The sequence below is a fragment of the Staurois parvus genome, unplaced genomic scaffold (genome assembly GCF_062004578.1).
Source record: "Staurois parvus isolate SC_StPar_1 unplaced genomic scaffold, SC_StPar_1.0 ptg000102l, whole genome shotgun sequence".
Classification (NCBI taxonomy): Eukaryota; Metazoa; Chordata; class Amphibia; order Anura; family Ranidae; genus Staurois; species Staurois parvus.
In genome coordinates this window covers 1,182,978-1,204,787 of record NW_028317898.1, presented here as the reverse complement: position 1 = coordinate 1,204,787, position 21,810 = coordinate 1,182,978, and the positions used below count along the sequence as shown (strand labels likewise).

At 44.6% G+C, this 21,810-nt stretch overlaps 2 long non-coding RNA genes across 2 annotated transcripts in view; one reads left to right on the top strand and one right to left on the bottom strand.

The window, feature by feature from the left end:
• Positions 1-20,543, bottom strand: part of LOC149467738 (uncharacterized) — a 94,359-nt gene extending 73,816 nt beyond the window's left edge. The window contains exon 1 of the long non-coding RNA XR_016311850.1: positions 20,213-20,543. This is a non-coding gene — a long non-coding RNA (uncharacterized LOC149467738). The remainder of the gene's footprint in view (positions 1-20,212) is intronic.
• LOC149467737 (uncharacterized) lies at positions 3,215-21,687 on the top strand. Its single transcript, XR_016311851.1, has 3 exons — positions 3,215-3,281; positions 7,577-7,629; positions 21,477-21,687. It is a non-coding gene; the product is annotated as an uncharacterized LOC149467737 (long non-coding RNA).
• The last annotated feature ends 123 nt before the right edge of the window (positions 21,688-21,810 follow it).

Sequence of the window (21,810 nt, the reverse complement as noted above, 5' to 3'; positions counted from 1 at the left end):
TAGACGGCACTGACTGGCATCACTGATGGGCACTGACTGGCGGCACTGACTGGCACAACCCCTGGGCACTGACTGGTGGCACTGACTGGCAGCACTGCTGGGCTGCACTGGTGGGTGGCACTGGTGGGCAGCACTGGTGGGTGGGCACAGCTGGGTGGCACTGGTGGGCACAGGTGGGTGGGCACAGGTGGGTGGCACTGCTGGGCACATGTAGGTGGCACTTCTGGGCACAGGTAGGTGGCACTGCGGAGTGGCACAGGTGGGTGCACTGCTGGGCACGGGTGGGTGCACTGCTGGGCACGGGTGGGAGGAGCTAGTGGGCGCACTGCTAGGCGGAACTTGCGGGTGGCACTGCTGGGCACCGATCATCAGGGCACTGATCATCAGTGCCCTGATGATCGGTGTCGATCCCCGCTCTGACAACTGCCGGTTCTCGGCAGTACTTTCCTCACGATCTGACAGCGGGAGGAAAGTGCAGCCGAGAACCGGCACTTGCATTTCCCTCTGATCAGCATGTCATTGGACACCGCTGATCAGGTGGTAAAAGGCCGCTGTGATTGGCCTTTTACCACATCACGTGATCAGCTGTGTCCGTAGGACACAGCGATCACGGAGATTGCCGGGTGCGCGCCCCAGAGCGCGTTCTGGGAGGACGTCATATGACGTCCACCCAGAACTGGCCGGCCGCGGTGAAGCCGTCATTCGGCTATGCGCGGTCGGCAAGAGGTTAATTTGTGGTCCAACTTCCTGATATGGACCCTGGGCGATGGGTGATGAGGCGTGCAATGTGTATAGAGCAGTGTACATGGCTACAACTAATATTCACTGCTGTTTTCAAACAAAGAGAAGTGGGGGAAAAGGAGAGGTTTGGGAGTTAATGTAGGATGTCACAAGGAGTTTCATTTTCAAATAGAAGTTGGAGGGAAGGTGTGGAATCTCATGGAGGATGTTACAAGGAAGTAGAAAAACACAGTAAGAAATGATTTCCTGAAAAATAGATTACAGGGACAGTAACTAGCTGATGTGTTTTGTTTTTTTTTTCTGAATAATAGGGATATTGTTTAGTGTCACAAACATAAAAAAAAAAATCTGGCCTCCTCCACCCCTATAGCCAGCCAATCCTCTCCTTTTTTGTAAGATGTTAACGTTAAGATGTTCTAAAAATGTATACAATAACCCAAAAAAGTAACTTTTTCTGCTCCAGATCTCCATTTTTTGTAATCCAACTGCCAGCTGTGGGTGACAGGTGGTGGGTTTTGCAGTTTGTATACATAAAATATAATATTATATATATAATTTTTTTTTTTAAACAGAAATTAGAAGAAAAGGAGAGGTTCAAGGGTTAAAGAGGATGTTACATGAAGTCAGAAACACACCATAATATCTTATATTAACTTACCACTATTTTATCTATGTTTAAAAACTAAAATCTAATTATTTTTTTTTTTGTAATTTTTAAAAAAATTTTTGTAGTTTTTAAAAAAAAATTTTCCCGAACAAAGTGAGGAGAAAAGGACAGATTCAGGAGACAGGGAAGATGTCAGATAGAATCGGAAACACACAGTCTAGAGGTAGCTATGGGTAATAAGGGACTTTTTTTTTTACCTTTTAAGCCAGTAATTAGGGGGAGGTAAGAGAGATGGGCTGTAAACATAAAAAAACCATACTTGCCTGATGTTACTTACCTCATTCGGCCCTTACCTGATGTTACTTACCTCATTCGGCCCTGGGTCTTTTGGCTCCTTGAGGCTTGCTGTACGCTGCCTTTCTTTTGGGCTCTTTGGAGTTCAGGGCATCCAGGAGACCTTCAGCTACCAGCTCTTTGTATTTAGCCCCTTTGCTTGCTCGGGAAGAGCATCGCTGGGTGCTGGTTGTAGGCTCCTGGGATGCCAAGCTGGTGGTGATGTCCCTCCTCTTCACCTTGAGGGCCTTTCCATCTTCAGCCCTCTTCCCAGATGTCTTTGGGAACCTCACTGGATAGTGGAAGATGGGAGCCATGGTGAAGGTAGTAGCCATGTCCAGAAGCTGTCCCAGGGCCTCAGTCTTCTCAGCCTTTCCTCCCTGCAGGTGAGTCACAGCGGCCATGATATCCTCCTCTCTATCCTTCCCGGTGGAGTCCGATGATGCAAATCCCAGAAGCAGAAGAGGGTCCGCTGATCCCCAGTCGAAGTCTTTGGCCATCATGATAGCAGAAACGCTGAAAACTTGCTGAAATCCACAGAAATCCACAGAAATCCTGGAGCTACAGGTGTCTGTGTCCTCTCAGCAGCACAGCTATCAACAGCCTGGTGCAGGTCTACAATTTTGTTTCTGGTGTCCTTCGACAGCTTTTTGGTCTTCACCATAGTGGAGTTTGGAGTGTGACTGTTTGAGGTTGTGGACAGGTGTCTTTTATACTGATAACAAGTTCAAACAGGTGCCATTGATATAGGTAATGAGTGCAGGACAGAGGAGCCTCTTAAAGAAGAAGGTACAGGTCTGTGAGAGACAGAAATCTTGCTTGGTTGTAGGTGACCAAATACTTATTTTCCACCATAATTTGCAAATAAATTCTTTCCAAATCAGCCAATGTGATTGTCTGGATTTGTTTTCTCATTTAGTCTCTCATAGTTGAGGTCTACCTATGATGCCAATTACAGGCCTCTTTCACCTTTTTAAGTGGGAGAACTTGCTCAATTGGTGGCTGACTAAATACTTTTTTCCCCCACTGTAATTTACAGCATTTTTTACACCGGCCTAAAATGTTTGCACAGCAGTGTGTGTAAATAAGTGTATGTGTACGTGTGTGTGTTTATAAAAATATATTTAAAAAATTGTACTATCCCCGAAATAAAATTTGCAACAATGTTTTTAATGGTAGTTGGATGTTTTGGATATGTTCTATTGGTGTAAGACTTGTGAATGTTACCCCTCCCTATCCTAAAACAGGACATTCAGAATAAAGGCAGTCGCTCACTTTGGAATTGAATGCATGAATGGATTTCCTTCTCTGAAAACTTTCAGCCAGAGTCTGGAGTGGTTGGGACATTGATATAGATGTAAAGCTGGGTTGGGTGAAGATCTGCTATTTGTGCCTCTAATGATTTTCTCCTTGTTTTTTTTTCACTTTTTTGATCATTCATTTTATCTTGGAGATCCACATCTGTTATAACACATTCACCTGCTATTTATCTTGTTTTTCTAGCTCACCATTTTAGCACTTAAACAAAGAAAGGGAAATCAACATGGGGGATGAAAGTAAATGGTTGAAACGTCCTGTTGACTAGAAGTGTGAGCACAAGGTAAGTTGTGATTTATGATGTTTAAATATGATCCACGTCATCATGCATGCCTAAAGGAGAACTTGAACTCCCTTTCCCACTTCCAGTCTGGACACTTTTACCCCCGTCCTGTCCAGGCCAATTTTCAGCTTTCAGTGCTATCACACTTTGAATGACAATTGCGCAGTCATGCGACACTGTACTCATATGAATTTTTTAGCATTTTTTTTGAGACAGATAAAGCTTTATTTTGGTGGTATTTATTCACCACTGGGATTTTTATTTTTTTTGCTATGTAAATGAAAAAGTCCAAAAATTTAGAAAAACAGTGTTTTTCTTATAAAATTTTGGAAATAAATAGTATTTCAGTATAAATCTTGGCCAAAATGTATTCTGTTATCTTTTTAGTAAAAAAAAAAATAACCCAAATTAGTTTAAAGCTAAAAATTATAAATTTAAACTTTTTTTACTTTTTTTTTTTTACATACTGTCACCCTAGCAGTACAGTGTCACCATGGTGACACTGTACTACTTGTGGGGGGTGATGAAAAATTTTTTTTTTACACTGATTGCTTTTACACCCGTAAAGACTGTAAAAGCAATCATTTCTCCTTCTCACTAGCTGCATTCTTGCAGCCATTAAGAACTACTGTGTGAGCTGTGATTGGTCACAGCTTGTCACAGGGTACAAGGCTGTTGTGAATAGCCTTGTACCATGTGACCTCTGTGATCATTCACAGATTTCACACGTAGTAAGCAATGTCAAAAGTGACATCTTGCTTACTATGCTGCATGTGATCACTGACTGGCCAATCAGTGATCACATGATCGGGACCTCACACAGAGGTCCCGTCCGACGATCGGTGTTTCACTGTGTCCGGAGGACACAGCGGGCACCGGATTGTGGTCCTGCGTGCTGCCAGGGAGTGCGCACAAGCAGGGTGCGGGGAGGCTGTTTAAAAACGGCCACCCGACCCTGCACTGCCACTGTCCGGCCGTTTATATACAACAGCCAGATGGGAGGTGGTTAATGGCACTTTTTGGTCAATGGCTGGGAGGTGGCACAGCTTCACTATCATGAGCCCACTAAAGTTGGTTGTCACAGTGGATACATGATTGGGAACCCATCCCACTGGCTCCTTGTCAAAAGCTGTGACTGAGAGCTGTCTTTGACGGCTCAGGTAATGTGCAGTGAGCTTGCTAATTGCTGTTGTGGGTGCATATGTGCCGACGCAGGGTGCTGAGGCCCACTTTTTCTTGCTATTGCATATATGGGCTACATGGTTGGCAAAAGGTTACGTGAAGGGAACCTCCTTCAGCCCTACTTCGGGATCTTCACTGTGTAGCCCTACCTGGCACCGCAGAGCCTTTGCCTCAGTTTTTACTTGACTAGAAGGATAAAATGTGTCTGACGGAAATCCAATACATCTCACCATACAAATACCACCGTTCCTACAGTAAAGCATGGAGGTGGTAATATCCTGTTATGGGGGACTTCTGTGCAGCAGGGATTGGAGCACTTGTCAGGATAGAAGGAAAGATGGATGGGGTGAAAAACCATCAAATTCTTGAGGAAAATGTGCTGCCTTCTGCCAGAAAGTTGTCAGTGAGAAGGTTTACCTTCCAACATGATAATGACCCAAAGCACACAGCAAAAATGGGCACACAGTGGTTGGAGGAGAAAAAGGTGAACGTCCTTGCATGGCCTAGTCAGAGCCCAGACTTAAACCCCTTTGAAACTCTGTGGAATGATTTAAGACTGCAGTCCACAAACAGTCACTGTCAAATTAAAGTGAACTTGAGCAGTTCTGCAAAGAAGAGCGGGCAAATATTGGCAAGTCTAGATGTGCAAAGTTAGTGGAGACCTATCCCAACAGACTAATGGCTTTAATTATCCGCTTGCCTGCCGCCCCATAGCAGATACACTGCTACAGGGCAGCTTTGCAAAATCACGTAAATATATGTGATTTTGTAGTTCCAGGTAGGGGGCTTTCGTGTGCGGTGCCCTACCCGTTCTGCTATTGGCTCCTGAGGATGTCAATCACCAGGTCCTGGCTGGTGATTTTTGGCCAGGACTAGGTGATCATCTGCAAAGCTGAGAGGGGAGAGACCTATGTGTAAACAACACAGATCTCTCTCCTGTCAGCATTGACATGCTGCACAGCAGAGATCTAGAAAGCAGCAGGTTTGCTTAGTAAAACACAACACAGTACACAAAAAAATCACTCCCATCCCACAGTTAACCCTTTGATCGCCCCAGATGTTAACCCCTTCCTGCCCAGTGTCATTAGTACAGTGTCAGTGCTTTTGATTAGCCCTAATCACTGTATTAGTGTCACTGGTCAGTGGCAGTTAGTCTCCCCCAGTGTTAGATTGCCCACTGCAGTCCCACAGTTCCGCTATAAGTCGCTGATCACCGCCCTTACCAACATATAAAAAAAATTCATTATACGTATGTGCCACCATTTTGTAGATGCTATAACTTTCACGTAAACCAATTAATATACACTTATTGGGATTTTTTTTTAGCAAGACATGTAGCAGAATACATTTTGGCCTAAATTTATGATGAAATGTATTTATTTTTTTGTAATTAATATGTTTTATAGCAAAAAGTCAAAAATATTGTTGTTTTGCTTTATCAAAATTGTTAGTATTTTGTTTTCTTTATAGCACAAAAAATAAAAACCGCAGAGGTGATCAAATACCTATTTGTGGGGAAAAAAATGACATAAATTTCATTTATGTTCAGCGTTGCATGACTGCACAATTGCCAGTTAAAATAACGCAGAGCTGTATCGTAAAAAATGGCCTGCTTAGGAAGGGGGGTTAATCTTCTGGAAGGCAAGTGGTTAAAGCAAAAATTGATTCAACAAAACACTGACACAAGCGGGTGATCCTTTTTCCAACTCGGTGATTCTGTTTTTGACTTTTTCAATTCTTTTTCTGACCTGTTGGTGTTCTATCTTTCACTTGGATATTGTAACAAAAAATCTTTTTACTTTCTATGCCTCGATCACATGGGTGTGCTGCAGTGTATACCTGTGAGAGGGCCATGTATGACCACAGGGGGATGCACAGGTGTTCAGGTGGGTGCCATGCAGATGCGGGGGTGCAGTCCGAAATGCAGAAGTGTGCGTTTGGGGCTGTACACCCACACAGCTGTCAGATTGAGAGCAGTGGCTGTGTCCATGCAGCTCTGTGTCCCAATTGACATGAATGGGACTGCCCCCATGGGGATGCATGAACACCTGTGGCTAAAAGCGGCAGTACGCCTGTGTGAACGAAGTCTAAATCTTTATTTATTTATTATCGATCCTATTTATTCACATGTGTTATTGAAAGATCGGTCCACCCGTAAAGTTTGGGTTTATGCTAAAGAGAGATCACCTGGCGGTTCTGTGTATCTCTTAAAGTATACCTACAGGCAAAACTTTGTAGTTTTGAATTGGGTGGAGAGGGTTTAGAACACCTGTCAGGTTTTTATTGCTGTCTGTGTCCCCAGGGGCGGACTGACCATTTGGAAACTCGGGCACTGCCCGAGGGCCCGGGGTCAGTAGGGGGTCCCATGGGATGCCTCTGGTACCTTTTTCATAGGCTTTTTTGAGTTTGGGCAAGGACACAGGGGCCTTATGATCCCCTATTGCCCGGGGACACCATGAGTTGTCAGTCCGCCCCTCTGTCCCCTTTAAGGAGATTCACCCTCTCTATTTGCCCGGTTTACTATTATCACCGCAAGTAAAAGAAAATCCCAAATTTAGTTTTGTGACCAGAACAGGAATAGAGGGGAAATCTTCCAAGGGGGACACTAGTTTTGATGACAGCCAGGGATTCCTTCACTTTGGATGGGTTTCCTTTCACTTCCTTTTTTGGCCATGGGATAGGAAATGAAAGGAAATCTCCCCAATGGGACACAGATGACCAAAATAAAACTGACAAGTGTTAAAACCCTCCTTTACCCTATTGGAAATTAAAAAAAAAAAGCTTTGCCTTTATTTCTACTTTAAGGGCTCTAAAGATGAGACCTGTGAAGTCCTGGGTCTATACCCTGCAGTGCCCATTATGAGGGGTCTCCACTTTTCTATTTTATACTATGGAAAATGTAACAGAAGGAGCAGGAACACCCATAAAATAAATATACGAGGCCAGGGGCTGATTCATGCAACAAGGCTCAACCCATAACAACAATATCACCCTTGGGTGGACTGACCTTATGGGTTATGGCATCTTCAGTCATTTCTACAGGCTTTACTCATCTGTTTATGTCTCCTATGTACTTAAAATTGGTCTAAAATGTGTAATTTACTTATCTGCAGCATGTCACCCAGAGAATGAGCCACCTAGGGAGGCACTGCTTGCCTTCTGCAAGGTAAGACCCTCTGTCCCTATTTTCTGTCTATTACCTGCATGCTTGCAATTAAGAAAAAAGTCTAAGAGACTCATACAGAACTATGACCCTGCTGAGGCCCAGCTTAGTCCCAGATCCAATACTGGTTGCCTATCTTGTCCTCCATAGCCACCATACTTTAATAGACAATATAGAAAATATATGCGAGCGCACTCGTAGAGAAAATATAGCAGCTGTACACCAGGTAACCATAAAACCTCTAAAACAAAGTAAATCAAGAAAGTGCAGCGCTAGAAAACACACTATAGATGTTAGGATAATTAAATGGATAAACAGTTCATATGGTGATTTCAAGTGACATCAGGTGCTCTCCTATAGTTGTATTCTTCTGGTGGTAAGGTGCTGTGAGATAAAGTGCAGAAAGAATGCACACTCACCAGAACGCACAGTAAATGAGCGTTTTATATATATATATTTTTTCCTGAGGTCATCTGCTGATCAAGGTGTTCTCTGGGGTCCGATATCCTTCCTTCAAAGGTCCTCGATTAGTGTCAAGGTGGTCCAGTATCTCCCTCAGATAGTAGCCTATGGACTGCTCTGTGGTAATAGGAAAAGCTCCTTCTCCAATGGTCAGGTGGATGGCTGTGGATTGATACTCCCCAAGGGAGTCAAAGCAGAGACATCTCCATAGTGTAGTAGATTGATACTTTATTGAGGCAAAACGATGGTATATAGTATAAAATATATATGCAAGCAATTTCATGGACTAACCGTCCAGTGTTAAAGATGGCCGCCGGAGCTCCACGATGCTCCGGCGGCGTGACGTCACGGTGTTGCTGGCTCCTCCCCTCAGAGGAGCCAGCAACGCCGTGACGTCACGCCGCCGGAGTATCGTGGAGCTCCGGCGGCCATCTCTAACACTGGACGGTTAGTCCATGAAATTGCTTGCATATATATTTTATACTATATACCCTCGTTTTGCCTCAATAAAGTATCAATCTACTACACTATGGAGATGTCTCTGCTTTGACTCCCTTGGGGAGTATCAATCCACAGCCATCCACCTGACCATTGGAGAAGGAGCTTTTCCTATTACCACAGAGCAGTCCATAGGCTACTATCTGAGGGAGATACTGGACCACCTTGACACTAATCGAGGACCTTTGAAGGAAGGATATCGGACCCCAGAGAACACCTTGATCAGCAGATGACCTCAGGAAAAAATATATATATATAAAACGCTCATTTACTGTGCGTTCTGGTGAGTGTGCATTCTTTCTGCACTTTATCTCACAGCACCTTACCACCAGAAGAATACAACTATAGGAGAGCACCTGATGTCACTTGAAATCACCATATGAACTGTTTATCCATTTAATTATCCTAACATCTATAGTGTGTTTTCTAGCGCTGCACTTTCTTGATTTACACCATACTTTAATGTTTTTAGAACTGAATTGCTGACTTGTATACAGTACATACAGTCCCAGTATGCAGATGTTTTAGCTTTGAGGGCCGAAAGGGCAGTGAGCGCCCAGAGACGAATGCTCGTAACGCGGACTGCTTGCAGCGAGGTTGGACAGTGCACCTCTGAAACCTGTCGACACCTAAACACAGAAGCCTCATACACTGGGGCTAATCACCAAGTTTGCATGAGGTCTAAAGTCTAGTTCTACATTTGCAGTCAGATTTTTGAAACACCCACTATATGTTTACTATGGGTATCCAATTACAAAGCAAATCTAAAACTCTTGTTTAAAAAAAAAATAATCTTACTATTTTTTAGATGTTTGTTTGGTCTTTGGGCAGACTGCAAGCTATTCTGAACAATTTTAGCCCTTTCACTGCCAGAACCGTTTTTGCATTTTTTTTAACAAGTTTACAAAATCATTTTAGGCCTGAAGATTACACAAAACCCCCAAACATTATACATTTTTTGAAAGCAGACACCCTAAAGAATGAAATAGGGGTAGTTCAAATTCTTTATGTTGCACAATATTACCACAAAGGTCTATGAAATGCAAAATTTCATGAAGAAACCCACTAAACTGAATTTTAAGGCAAACAAATGCAACAAATTACAAACAAATCTTTTGTAAAATATAAAAGAGGAGGGTGCGCTGAGTATATAGATACCTAGCATGTCAAACATTAAATTTACATGCACCTGTGAAATGGCGACAAACGTCAGTACCTTATATTTTCTATAGGCAAAACTTCAAAAGCCTCTACAGGTCATCAGTTTAGTGTTACAGAGGGGGCACTCCGATGGGATCAGTCCATGTAAGGGGGCACTCCGATGGGATCAATCCATATGAGGGGGCACTCCGATTGGATCAGTCCATGCGAGGGGGAACTCCGATGGGATCAGTCCATGTGAGAGTACATTCCGATGGGATCAGTCCATGTGAGAGTACATTCCGATGGGATCAGTCCATGTGAGAGTACATTCCGATGGGATCAGTCCATGTGAGGGGGCATTCTGATGGGATCAGTCCATGTAAGGGGACACTCTGATGGGATCAGTCCTTGTAAGGGGACACTCCGATGAGAACAGTCCATGTGAGGGGGCAATCCGATGAGAACAGTCCATGTGAAGGGGCACTCCGATGGGATCAGTCCATGTGAGAGGACACTCCAATGGGATCAGTCCATGTGATAGGACACTCCGAAGGGATCAGTCCATGTGAGAGGACACTCTGATGGGATCAGTTCATGTGAGAGGACACTCTGATGGGATCAGTCCATGTGAGGGGACACTCTGATGGGATCAGTCCATGTGAGGGGACACTCTGATGGGATCAGTCCATGTGAGGGGACACTCTGATGGGATCAGTCCATGTGAGGGGACACTCTGATGGGATCAGTCCATGTGAGGGGACACTCTGATGGGATCAGTCCATGTGAGAGGACATTCCTATGGGATCAGTCCATGTAAGGGGGCACTCTGATGGGAACAGTCCATGTAAGGGGACACTCTGATGGGATAAGTCCATGTAAGGGGATCACCACGGCGCTGGTCCCAGCGCAGGCGCATTGCGCCACCTTGTGCAGGGATGCAGGCACTAGGTCCAGGCGTCCAAACTCGCGCATGCGCACTAGGAGCCACGGGCACGTGCCTGGCACCAATGACAGCGCAGGGCGCGATATTTAAACGGCCCTGAACTGTCATTGAGTGCCTTCTGGTCTTACCTGCATTCCTGAACCTGTGAACCTGTATCCTGTAAGTTGCTGACCCGGGTTGTACCTGACCACGCTGTATTCTCCTGCTCTGACCCTTGGCTTGCCTGACCTCTCTCCTGGATGCCCCCTTTTGGATCTGATCTTCTGTTACTGACCTGGCGTGTGACCCGACTATTTTCTGCTTTGTACCGCACCGTCCCCACGGCTACCGACCCGGCTTGTCTGACCTCGCACCTGATCAGCCATCCATCCATCCCGTCGGGGTCGCCCGACCTCCTCATATCAGGCTCTCCCCTGTGGGAGCCCCTGGCGAACACCCCTACCACGGACAGGTATACTCAGTAGTCACGACCTGGTCTCAGGGTGCTCCAAGTCCATCCCCACCATCAGGGGCCCTGGTGAACAAGTACTCTGGGGCTTAGATTCCGTGCTCTGGGGACACCTGATCAGTGGAGTGCTAGTGGCGCCGCCAGGCTGTCCCTTACAGTACCAGAAGGCCATGACTAAGCCTAGGGGAGGGGGACGAGTGAAAGACAGTGTTCCGTACTCGTTTTGGGCACTTTGAATATCTGGTCATGCCATTTTGGCTGTGCAATGCCCCAGCCACGTTCCAGCATTTTGTGAGCGATCTATTCAGGGACTACCTTGATGTTTTTGTAATCGTCTATTTGGATGACATACTGATATTTTCACCCTCACTTAAGGCTCACAGGATTCATGTGGCAAAGGTTTTAGGGCGGTTGCGCCTGCATGGGCTATATGCCAAAGCTGACAAGTGCAGCTTTGAGCAGCCCAGTATTACTTTTTTGGGTCTGATTATCTCCACCACGGGGGTTGCGATGGACCCTCAGAAGGTCTCAGCAATTCTGGATTGGCCAGTTCCCACAGATAAAAAGGGCATCCAACGTTTTATTGGGTTTGCAAACTTTTACAGAAAGTTTATTAGGAACTTCTCAGGTCTGGTCTCCCCCATAACTCAGTTGACCAAACAAGGAACCCGCTTCAGATGGACACCAGAGGCCCAGGAAGCCTTTGAGGCCCTGAATAAATTGTTCACCACAGCACCCATTCTCGGCCATCCAGACGCTTCCCTGCCTTACATACTGGAAGTAGATGCATCTGAGAATGCGGTAGGATCCATCCTGTCCCAGCAAAAAGGCACCAAGGAACTCCTACACCCTGTAGCATTCTTTTCAAGGAAGCTTACTCCGGCCGAGAAGAACTATGATATTGGCGATCGAGAACTGTTGGCCATTAAAACGGCATTAGAGGAATGGAGGTACCTGCTGGAAGGAGCCACGCATCCAATCTTGATCTTCACCGATCATAAAAACCTAGAGTATCTGAGAACGGCCAAACGGTTACGCCCGCGACAGGCGAGATGGGCAGTCTTTTTCTCCAGGTTCTCCTTTCATATAACATACAGACCTGGTTCCAAGAACACGAAGCCCGACGCACTGTCACGCATGTTTGAGGACCCCAAGGAAGAACCAGTACCCGATACCATTCTGTCCTCAGGGAACTTCTTGGCCCTCCAAACGGAGCTTTGGTCGAAACTCCTGGACGCATCTACGACAATGTCAGCCCCATCTGGGGTGTCCCTGCAGAACAAGGGAGGACTCCTATGGAAGGAGGGGTTGATCGCGGTACCTGAAGAAGTCTGAACTTTAGTCTTCGGACATTGTCATGATCACTCGATGGCAGGACACTTTGTCCTAACAAAAACCCTGGATCTTCTCCAACGCTCATTTTGGTGGCCGAGCATGGCTAAGGACTGCAAACATTACGTTAAATCCTGCGCCGTCTGTCAAAGAAACAAACCTTCAAGAAACAAGGCTTGGGGACTGCTGCGCCCACTGCCGATACCTGAACGACCATGGCAAAGGATCGCAATGGACTTTATAGTCGAGCTCCCTCCGTCCCAGGGCCACGCCGTGATCCTTGTGGTCATCGATCGACTATCTAAGATGGCCCACTTCTTACCCTTGAAGAATACTCCGTCGGCATCCGAAACTGCACGAATCTTCATTCAGGATATAGTAAGATTACACGGAGTTCCAGAAGACATCGTCTCGGATCGAGGAGTCCAATTCACTTCTCAATTTTGGAGGGCTCTATGCAAGGCATTGGATATCAAACTGTCCCTCTCCTCCACGTTCCACCCACAGACCAATGGGCAAACAGAGAGGACTAACCAGACCCTGGAGCAATACCTGCAATGCTACACGTCCTTCCTACAGGATAATTGGCTGACGCTCTTACCCTTGGCAGAATTTGCCTACAACAATGCAAATCATTCAGCAACGGGGCAATCCCCGTTTTTTTTCAAACTATGGATTTCACCCTGTTTTCCTTCCTGATCTGGTCCCCGAGTGTCCAGTTCCGGCCACACAAGACGCGCTTACTTTTTTCTCCACCAACAACAAATTACTTCAGGAGGCCATCTCTCGGGCCCAGGAGGATAACAAGAAGGCTTTTGATAAGAAGCGAAGGGGGGACCTGGTGCTGCAACCTGGGGATAAGGTCTGGTTGGCGACAACGAATTTGAAAATGTTGTGTCCTTCAAGGAAATTGGGACCGAAGTTTGTAGGCCCTTTCTGTGTGAAGCGAATGATTAACAAAGTGGCATACGAGCTCATCCTCCCTGAGACGTTTAAGATCCACCCAGTATTCCACGTGTCCCTGCTGAAACCAGTGGTCCCAGATCCCTTTCCAGATCGAGAGTCCAGACCTCTGGAGGCCATAACTATCGAAGAGCAAGAAGAATTTGAGGTAGAAGCAATCCTGAAGTGCCGAAGGAGGGGGGGTCAGACCCAGTTCCTAATTAAATGGAAGGGCTATGGTCCAGAGGACAATTCCTGGGAAGCGGCCCAAAATGTTCATGCACCTAGGCTTGTCCGGGGGTTTCTTCGTGATCACCCGTGGTGGAGAGATCGGGTGGGCATCCGGAGGTTGCCCGTAGGGGGGGGCAATGTCAGGGATCACCGCAGCGCTGGTCCCGGCGCAGGCGCAGTGCGCCGCCTTGTGCAGGGACGTGGGCACTAGGTCCAGGCTGGCCGCGGCGTTTGAGCTTGCACATGCGCACTAGGAGCCGCGGGTGCGCGCCTGGCACCAATGACAGCGCAGGGCGCAATATTTAAACGGCCCTGAACTGTCATTGAGTGCCTTCTGGTCTTACCTGCATTCCTGAACCTGTGAACCTGTATCCTGTAAGTTGCTGACCCGGATTGTACCTGACCACGCTGTATTCTCCTGCTCTGACCCTTGGCTTGCCTGACCTCTCTCCCAGATGCCCCCTATTGGATCTGATCTTCTGTTACTGACCTGGCGTGTGACCCGACTATTCTCTGCCCGCTGCTTTGTACCGCACCGTCCCCACGGCTACCGACCCGGCTTGTCTGACCTCGCACCTGATCAGCCATCCATCCATCCCGTCGGGGTCGCCCAACCTCCTCTTATCAGGCTCTCCCCTGTGGGAGCCCCTGGCGAACACCCCTACCACTGACAGGTATACTCAGTAGTCAGAACCTGGTCTCAGGGTGCTCAAAGTCCATCCCCACCATCAGGGGCCCTGGTGAACAAGTACTCTGGGGCTTATATTCCGTGCTCTGGGGACGCCTGATCAGTGGAGTGCTAGTGGTGCTGCCAGGCGGTCCCTTACACCATGTAAGGGGACACTCTGATGGGATCAGTCCATGTAACGGGACATTCCAATGGGATCAGTCCATGTTTGGGGGCACTCCGATGGGATCAGTCCGTGTGAGGGGGCACTCCGATGGGATCAGTCCATGTGAGAGGACACTCTGATGGGATCAGTCCATGTGAGAGGACACTCTGATGGGATCAGTCCATGTAAGGGGGCACTCCAAGCTCAGTGCGCAATGTATTGCTGCTTGTGGTTACCTGTCTTATCTATGGAGTGTTGTGCTCAAAGGAAACTCACATTGACTGTAAGTATCACATTGCTGTCTTTATCATTCCTCATGGAAGTGTAAAGAAAAGTACAACTCTTTTTTCTTTAAATGTAAAAAAATGGTAATTGAGCGCTGGGAACATCAAAATAAAGCAGCTAGCATAGGAGGTAACCTTTGGAACCCAATAAGAACATGTAAAAAAAGTATGCAGTGCTAATAAAGCTAATAAGAACAAATGGAAAATCAAAACATAAGTTGCACAATAGCATAAGTGAAAAAACTCAATCCATATTACATGGTGAGATAAAGTGATAGGTGCAATTGTCCAAGTAATCTATGGTCAGAGATAATCGTGACTCTTGTGATCTTATAGTTGTACAAATAATGCACTAACCAGAGCAATTAAGACCCGCTCCTGGTGCTCTGGACTTGTGATATTAGGAGGATGTCATCTACAGGTTGGCCACAAGATGTCATCAATCCAGGTATATTCGTAAGTCATCCACCACAACACAAACTCTTTTTTCTTTATTTGAGTTTTCTAGGAATCACATTGTAAGGGACAATGTGAAAAGAGCAGTGACATTTACTCGATTTTCTAAAATTTAGTGAGGTGAAATCAACGTCTGTTGTCCACTATAGCCATGAACAAATTTTTAAGGAATAAGATGGATAATTTGTCTTGAACAAACAAATTTCCACTTATGTGTAGTTTACATTTGATAAATGACATTCATTCCTAAATCAAATGATAAAGTTGTAGTAAACTCCGCTTGGTCAATTGTACCTACAGGTATGCTTATAATAAATCTTACCTGTTGGCAGGGGCGGACTGACAACTCATGGGGCCCCCGGGCAATAGGGGATCATGGGGCCCCTGTGTGCTTGCCCAAACTCAAAAAAGCCTATGAAAGAAGGAACCAGGGGCATCTCATGGGGCCCCCTACTGACCCCGGGCCCTCAGGCAGTGCCCAAGTTTCCAAATGGTCAGTCCTCCCCTGCCTGTAGGCACAATGAATTTCTCCTAAACATGCGCTATTAACCACTTCCCGTCCGGCCGTTTATATACATGTGCTGGACGGGAGCAGTGTAGGGGTGAGTTGCCGTTCATAAACGCCGCCCGCCATTTTAGCCTGTGCACGCTCCCCAGGAGTGCGTGGCACCACGATACGGTGCCCGCTGTGTCCGGAGGGCACAGCGGAACACTGATCGCTGTACAGGACCTCTGTGTGAGGTCCAGATCATATGATCACTGATTGGCCAATCAGTGATCACATGAATAGTAGTTAGCAAGATGTCACTTCTGACATCATTGCTTACTACGTGTGAAATCTGTGAATGATCGCAGAGGTCACATGGTACAAGGCTATTCACAACAGCCTTGTACCATGTGACAAGCTGTGACCAATCACAGCTCACACAGTATTTCTCAATGGCTGCAACTAATTTGGGTTATTTTGTTTTTTACTAAAAAGATAACTGAATACATTTTGGCCAAGATTTATGAAGAAAGATTAGTTATTTGCAAAATTTTATAAAAAAAACACTTTTTTTCATTTATATAGCAAAAAAAATAAAAATGCCAGTGGTGAATAAATACCATCAAAATAAAGTTTTATCTGTCTCAAAACAATGCTAAAAAATTCATATGGTTACAGTGTTGTTCGACCGCGCAATTGTCATTCAAAGTGTGACAGCACTGAAAGCTGACAATTAGCCTGGACAGGAAGGAAGTGAAAGTGTCCGGACTTGAAGTGGTTATGGAGATATTCACAATTTCTGCAGTTAATGACATCACCAGCACATGAGCTCTGAACTGAGGGCACATTGAATGTGCTGTCAATCCAGGGTGCTGTGCTGCGATGGTGACTCCCGTGTGCATGTGCGGGTGTAACATCCTCATGGCTCAGCCATTCAAATGGCCGGCTGAAGATGGAAGCCCTGTCAGCAGTGACAGAGCACCGCTGGAGGGATCCCTTTACAGGTACGTCTGTCATAATGTGCTAGTACAGTATGTGGTACATACTAGCACATTATGCCTTTATCTTGCCGGGGGACTTTTTTTTAATGATTTCTCTACCGTTGTAAAATCAAATTAAATATTCATTTAAAGTGTTACTAAACCCAGAAGAGTAAAATCAGTCTGTATATGCAGTGTTACTAAACCCAGGACCCTGCATTCCCTATAAGTAATAGACCACAAAGGGTGGTTCATGTGGAGACCTGTACATGTATAAACAGTGCCATGTCCTAATTCAATAGCATTAATACCAAAAAATGGATAGAAGTCCTCACATGGACTTTTTAGGCACTCAGCACTTGCTGATAACTCAAACAATTTTATTGATACATAATTGGAAATCCACTAGTGTATGGCCAGCTTAACTAGAAAGGTGTGAAAGTGTTTATTCATAGGATACACAATGTTCCTAATAGAAGGCTCATATACACAAGAGTTCACCTGACAGCCACAGGTTCTGTCTTTCTCCAGCTCTACCTGCAACAAGTATAATGAGCTCCCGGCAGGTGCATGAAGGGCTTGTTGAACCTTAAAGGGATTGTGCACACATTTGCTTGAAAACAGAAGCTGATACACAAGACAGAGCATTGCCAAAAGTAGTCATTGGGATCTTCAGGCTCCTTATGCTCCACTCTGTTTTTACAAAGAAGGAGATGGATGGGTGAGCTGTAATTCCCCATCTACCTGGGTCCTCTGGGGCTTTTACACTCAGATACGTAACCCTTGGTGTATGGTTCTTTTTGCTACAACCTAGAAAGTGTTCATTAACACCAGCTGTAGAAACATTGTTTGAAATTTATTTTGGTTAAATATATAAGTTAAGTGTATTTAAATATTTAACTTAAGCTTAAGTGTTTGCATTACCTACCATCACTTTACACTAAAATGGACTTTAATAATGAACTAAAATGATACTTTTTAAAATACCGTAAAATGAATGACTGTAAAACTGACCATCACTCATGCAGTCTTGGTCTATTTCTATTATTCACCCAAAGGACTCTCCATGGGGTTTTCAGGAAAACTGAAAAAAAAACAATTTGTTTAGAATCTATTTAAATTATAGCTAAAAAAGTATTTAAAACCTCCTTTTTTTCCGTTATAGTGGTTAGGGATTAGAACACCTGTCAGGTTTTTACTGATATCTGTGCCTACATTAAGAGGGTTTACCCTTTCTATTTCTCCTCATGTTTATGGTTATCACTGAAAGGGAAAGAGTTGTCCCCAGAACATAATAGAGGGGGCATATTTTAAAGGGGAAACCAGTTCTGGTGGCAACCAGGGAATTCCTTAATTTTGGAGATAATTCTTTTCATTCTTGTTTTGGCTATGGGACAGGGAGTGAAGGGAAATCTCCCCAATTGGAAAATGATGGCAAAACAATCTGAAAGGGATTATAACCCTCCCTTACCCTATCCAAAATGTATAAAAAAAAATGTTTTGCCTTAATAACTTAGAGCCCCTCCCCCCAAAATGTTAGGTGCGTAGTATTGTGTTAATTGCACTTGGAAACACAATCACTGGATATTTGTATCTTTGTTTTTTTTGTGCAGGTAGAAGCACCCTGTGGTTCTGGTGAGGTGGGGTGCAGTTTCAGGATGGGGGGCGGGAGAATGTGACCATGTGTTATGTTACACCTTAACCGCTTGCCGACCCGCTGCAGTGTTTTTACTACAGCAGGGCAGCACCTGTACGCATAGCACCGTCTTTTAACGTCGCTGTGCAAAACAGGTATGGGGCGTGCGCGAGGCATGTGCCCGCTCTACCCGTCCCGCCGATCGTGGCAGCGGGTGTCTGTCACCGGCTCCCGGCGGGTCATTTCCAAGTAATCACTGACAGATAGCAGAGCTGCAATGTAAACAATGCAGCCGTGCTATCTGTCAGTTCAGAGCACACTGAACCTGAGAGAAGACTTTATCTCTGGGGATCAGCGTGTTCCTGTGAAGTACACTAGAAATTCTGAGGATCCTCTGCACACTGGTATATTCCCTTTCAAGCAGACTATGCAATAAATAGGGATATTTAGTTCACACATTGCAATACATGCTTAAGCTGGCCAACTGCGTCAAAGTAATCCCTCTATGGCCAGTCCTACTCTGCTCTGCCTACGCAAATGCTACTGTGGACACAATGCTAGCATAGGGGAAAAGACACAATGGGGAGAGCTACAAGGTTCAGGTCTGGCTACTGACCCAACAATACAACAAACAAGAGATCCCCGTGTGGTTACACCCCTTTAGCACCTGATGGATAAATGAATGCACTAGCTGTTGGGATTTGAGCACAGGGATCTCTTGTTTGTTTCCTCTGAAACACTCCCCTCACACAGTTAACCCTTTCTTTACCTAATAAAAGTTAACCCCTTCCTCCCCAGTGCCATTAGTACAGTGTCAGTGTTTTTTTTTGCACTGATCACTGTATTGGTGTCACTGGGGATGTCAGTGACCCCAAGTCAGTTCCCCCCAGTGTCAAAATGTCCGCCGCAGTCCCGCCATAAGTCGCTGATCACTGTCATAAATCGCTGATCACTGCCATAAGTCACTGATTGCCGCCATTATTAGTATAATAATAAAAAAATCCCAGTATCTTTCCTGCCATTTGTAAACGCTATCATTTTCACGTAAACCAATTAATTTACACGTATTGGGATTTTTTTTAAGCAAAGACATGTCGCAGAATACATTTTGGCAGAAATTCATGACTAAATTTAATTTTTATATTTTTTTTACTGGACATGTTTTATAGCAAAAAGTCCAAAATATTGTTTTTTTTCTCAAAATTTTCAGGCTTTTTCTTTTATAGCGCAAAAAATAAAAAACGCACAGGCAATCAAAGACCACCGAAAGAAAGCTCAATTTGTGGGGAAAAAAAGGATGTAAATTTCATTTATGTACCGTATTGCATGACCGGGCAATTTTCCACTAAACTAGCACAGCGCCGTATAGCAAAAAAATGGCGTAAATTGCAGTATCTATACCATAGTTTGTAGACGCTATAACCTTCACACAAAGCAATCAATATACACTTATTGGGATTTTTTTTACCAAAACCATGTAGCATGTGGCAGGGGCAGCACCCTTTGGTGCCTAGTGCGCTGTGGCATTAGAAAAATGATGCAATTGCTGTTTCTTTGTTTGATTAGACTGACTTTACTCTGTAATTCCTCCAATGCCGCTCTATGGATGCAGTAGGTTTAAAGAACACACCGAATACTTTAGTTAACTTCTTTAATAACTTCAATCTTCTTTATATAACACTGCTTACAATGGCTTATTTCTTTCATATTACAATGGTTTAATTCGTATTACATTGGGTTGATTCAAAAGCTTATCTCGATAGATTTGTTAGATTCGATTGGATTATGATTACTCTACACTGACTTGATTCGTAAGTTCGGTGGAACTACAAGTAAACACACACAACAATTTTTAGACACAGATCTACCTGCACTGTAAACAACAGAGGAACACACAAGTGCATTAAATACCTATTTGGCCTTCTCTGTTTCCATAAAGCTTCTCTGATTGGTACTGTGTCTGTTTCCTCTTCTGTCTGGTGAGCATGTGTCTGTAGAATATTCTAGCAGGGAGTTTTACACAGGCATAAATGTAAAACTGGCTGGGATTGGTTAAGGCTCTGTACAGTGTGAGGCTGTCTGTGATTGGCTCAGCTCTATACTAACTCTTAAAGGCATATTTTCCTTTTCTGCTTCTGCTAACACAATGAATATATAAATGTCATATAACAATCAAAGACATAAATCACAGCAATGATTCTGCTTTTGGCTTTAACATATGCACATATACACTGTACTGAGGTTATTGGCAGGTTTGGTATACACGTATATGTGAACCATATTAGCAACCTAGGACTGGTCTTAGCTGGCCAGCTACATAGCAGAATACATTTTGGCCTAAATTTATAACTAACTTTGAGTTTACTATATATTTTTTATAGCTGAAAGTAAAAAAATATAGTTTTTCTTCAAATTTTTTGGTCTTTTTTTGTTTATAGTGTGAAAAATAAAAAGCGCACAGGTGATCAAATACCACCGAAAGAAAGTTCTATTTGTGTGAAAAAATGGACGTAAATTTCGTTTGGGTGCAGCATTGCATGACCGCACAATTATGAGTTGAATTAGTGAAGCGCTAAGTAGCAAAAAGAGGCCTGGTCAGGAAGGGGGGTAAATCCTCAGGAGGGCAAGTGGTTAAATATAGTTGGAATATGAAATCTGGTCAGAAAGGTGAACGTAGCCTTTTAGGACTTTATTGAATCCTATTGCTTCCACTGATGTATGGCATATGTCTGCAGCAGCAGAGCGTTTTACACACAGTTTCCCAGGTGCTGTAGAATGTATCTTTAACAGGCCGATTTTCAGCTGTCAGGTGGAAGCGATCTGGTGGATGTACAGCTGATGGATCACTTTCATGGGCCCCCGTTAATGCACCATCCAATTCCCCTACCACCTCCCACTATGTTTCCCGGGTTCCAATTTTCCATCTTTGAACCTCAGACTCGTACTGCGTGATCTGCGCTTCATTGGCTTCAGTGAAGGGCAGGGGAGACATCAGGGGTCTAATTGCCAAGTGTCTTTTGCAGGTAACCATCCCTAAATATTTTAAGATGATGAGAAAGATGACGGCATTGAGTGGTTATAAGAATGTGTATGAGTAACTGCTTTTGTATTGGTGGAATGGGAATGCTTTGTTAGTCTTTATTTTATGACCTGGCTGTGTTCTTTCTGTTCGCAGAATCGCTCCATAGACCATCGTGTTGATCTGTATTCTCTGCAGCTCTATTGCTGGGATTATTCTGATCTGTGCCAGTAGTAAGTAAGCTTTTATTTTTCATTTATTGCTGTATAAATACTTGCTGTGTGTTGGCTATAGGCAATACATGGTACACAATCCTTCCATGTCCACATCTCCATTATTCACTGGCATCCTCTGTGGGCTGTGGGTTCCGGCACAGTAATAAATGAGATGGATTTTAGGTGAATCTTCAAACAAAATCATTTTTTCTATTGTTTTTGCAAGTGGAAGTGTTAGGACAAATGAGGAGAGTAAAGCAGGGTATATGCGTATT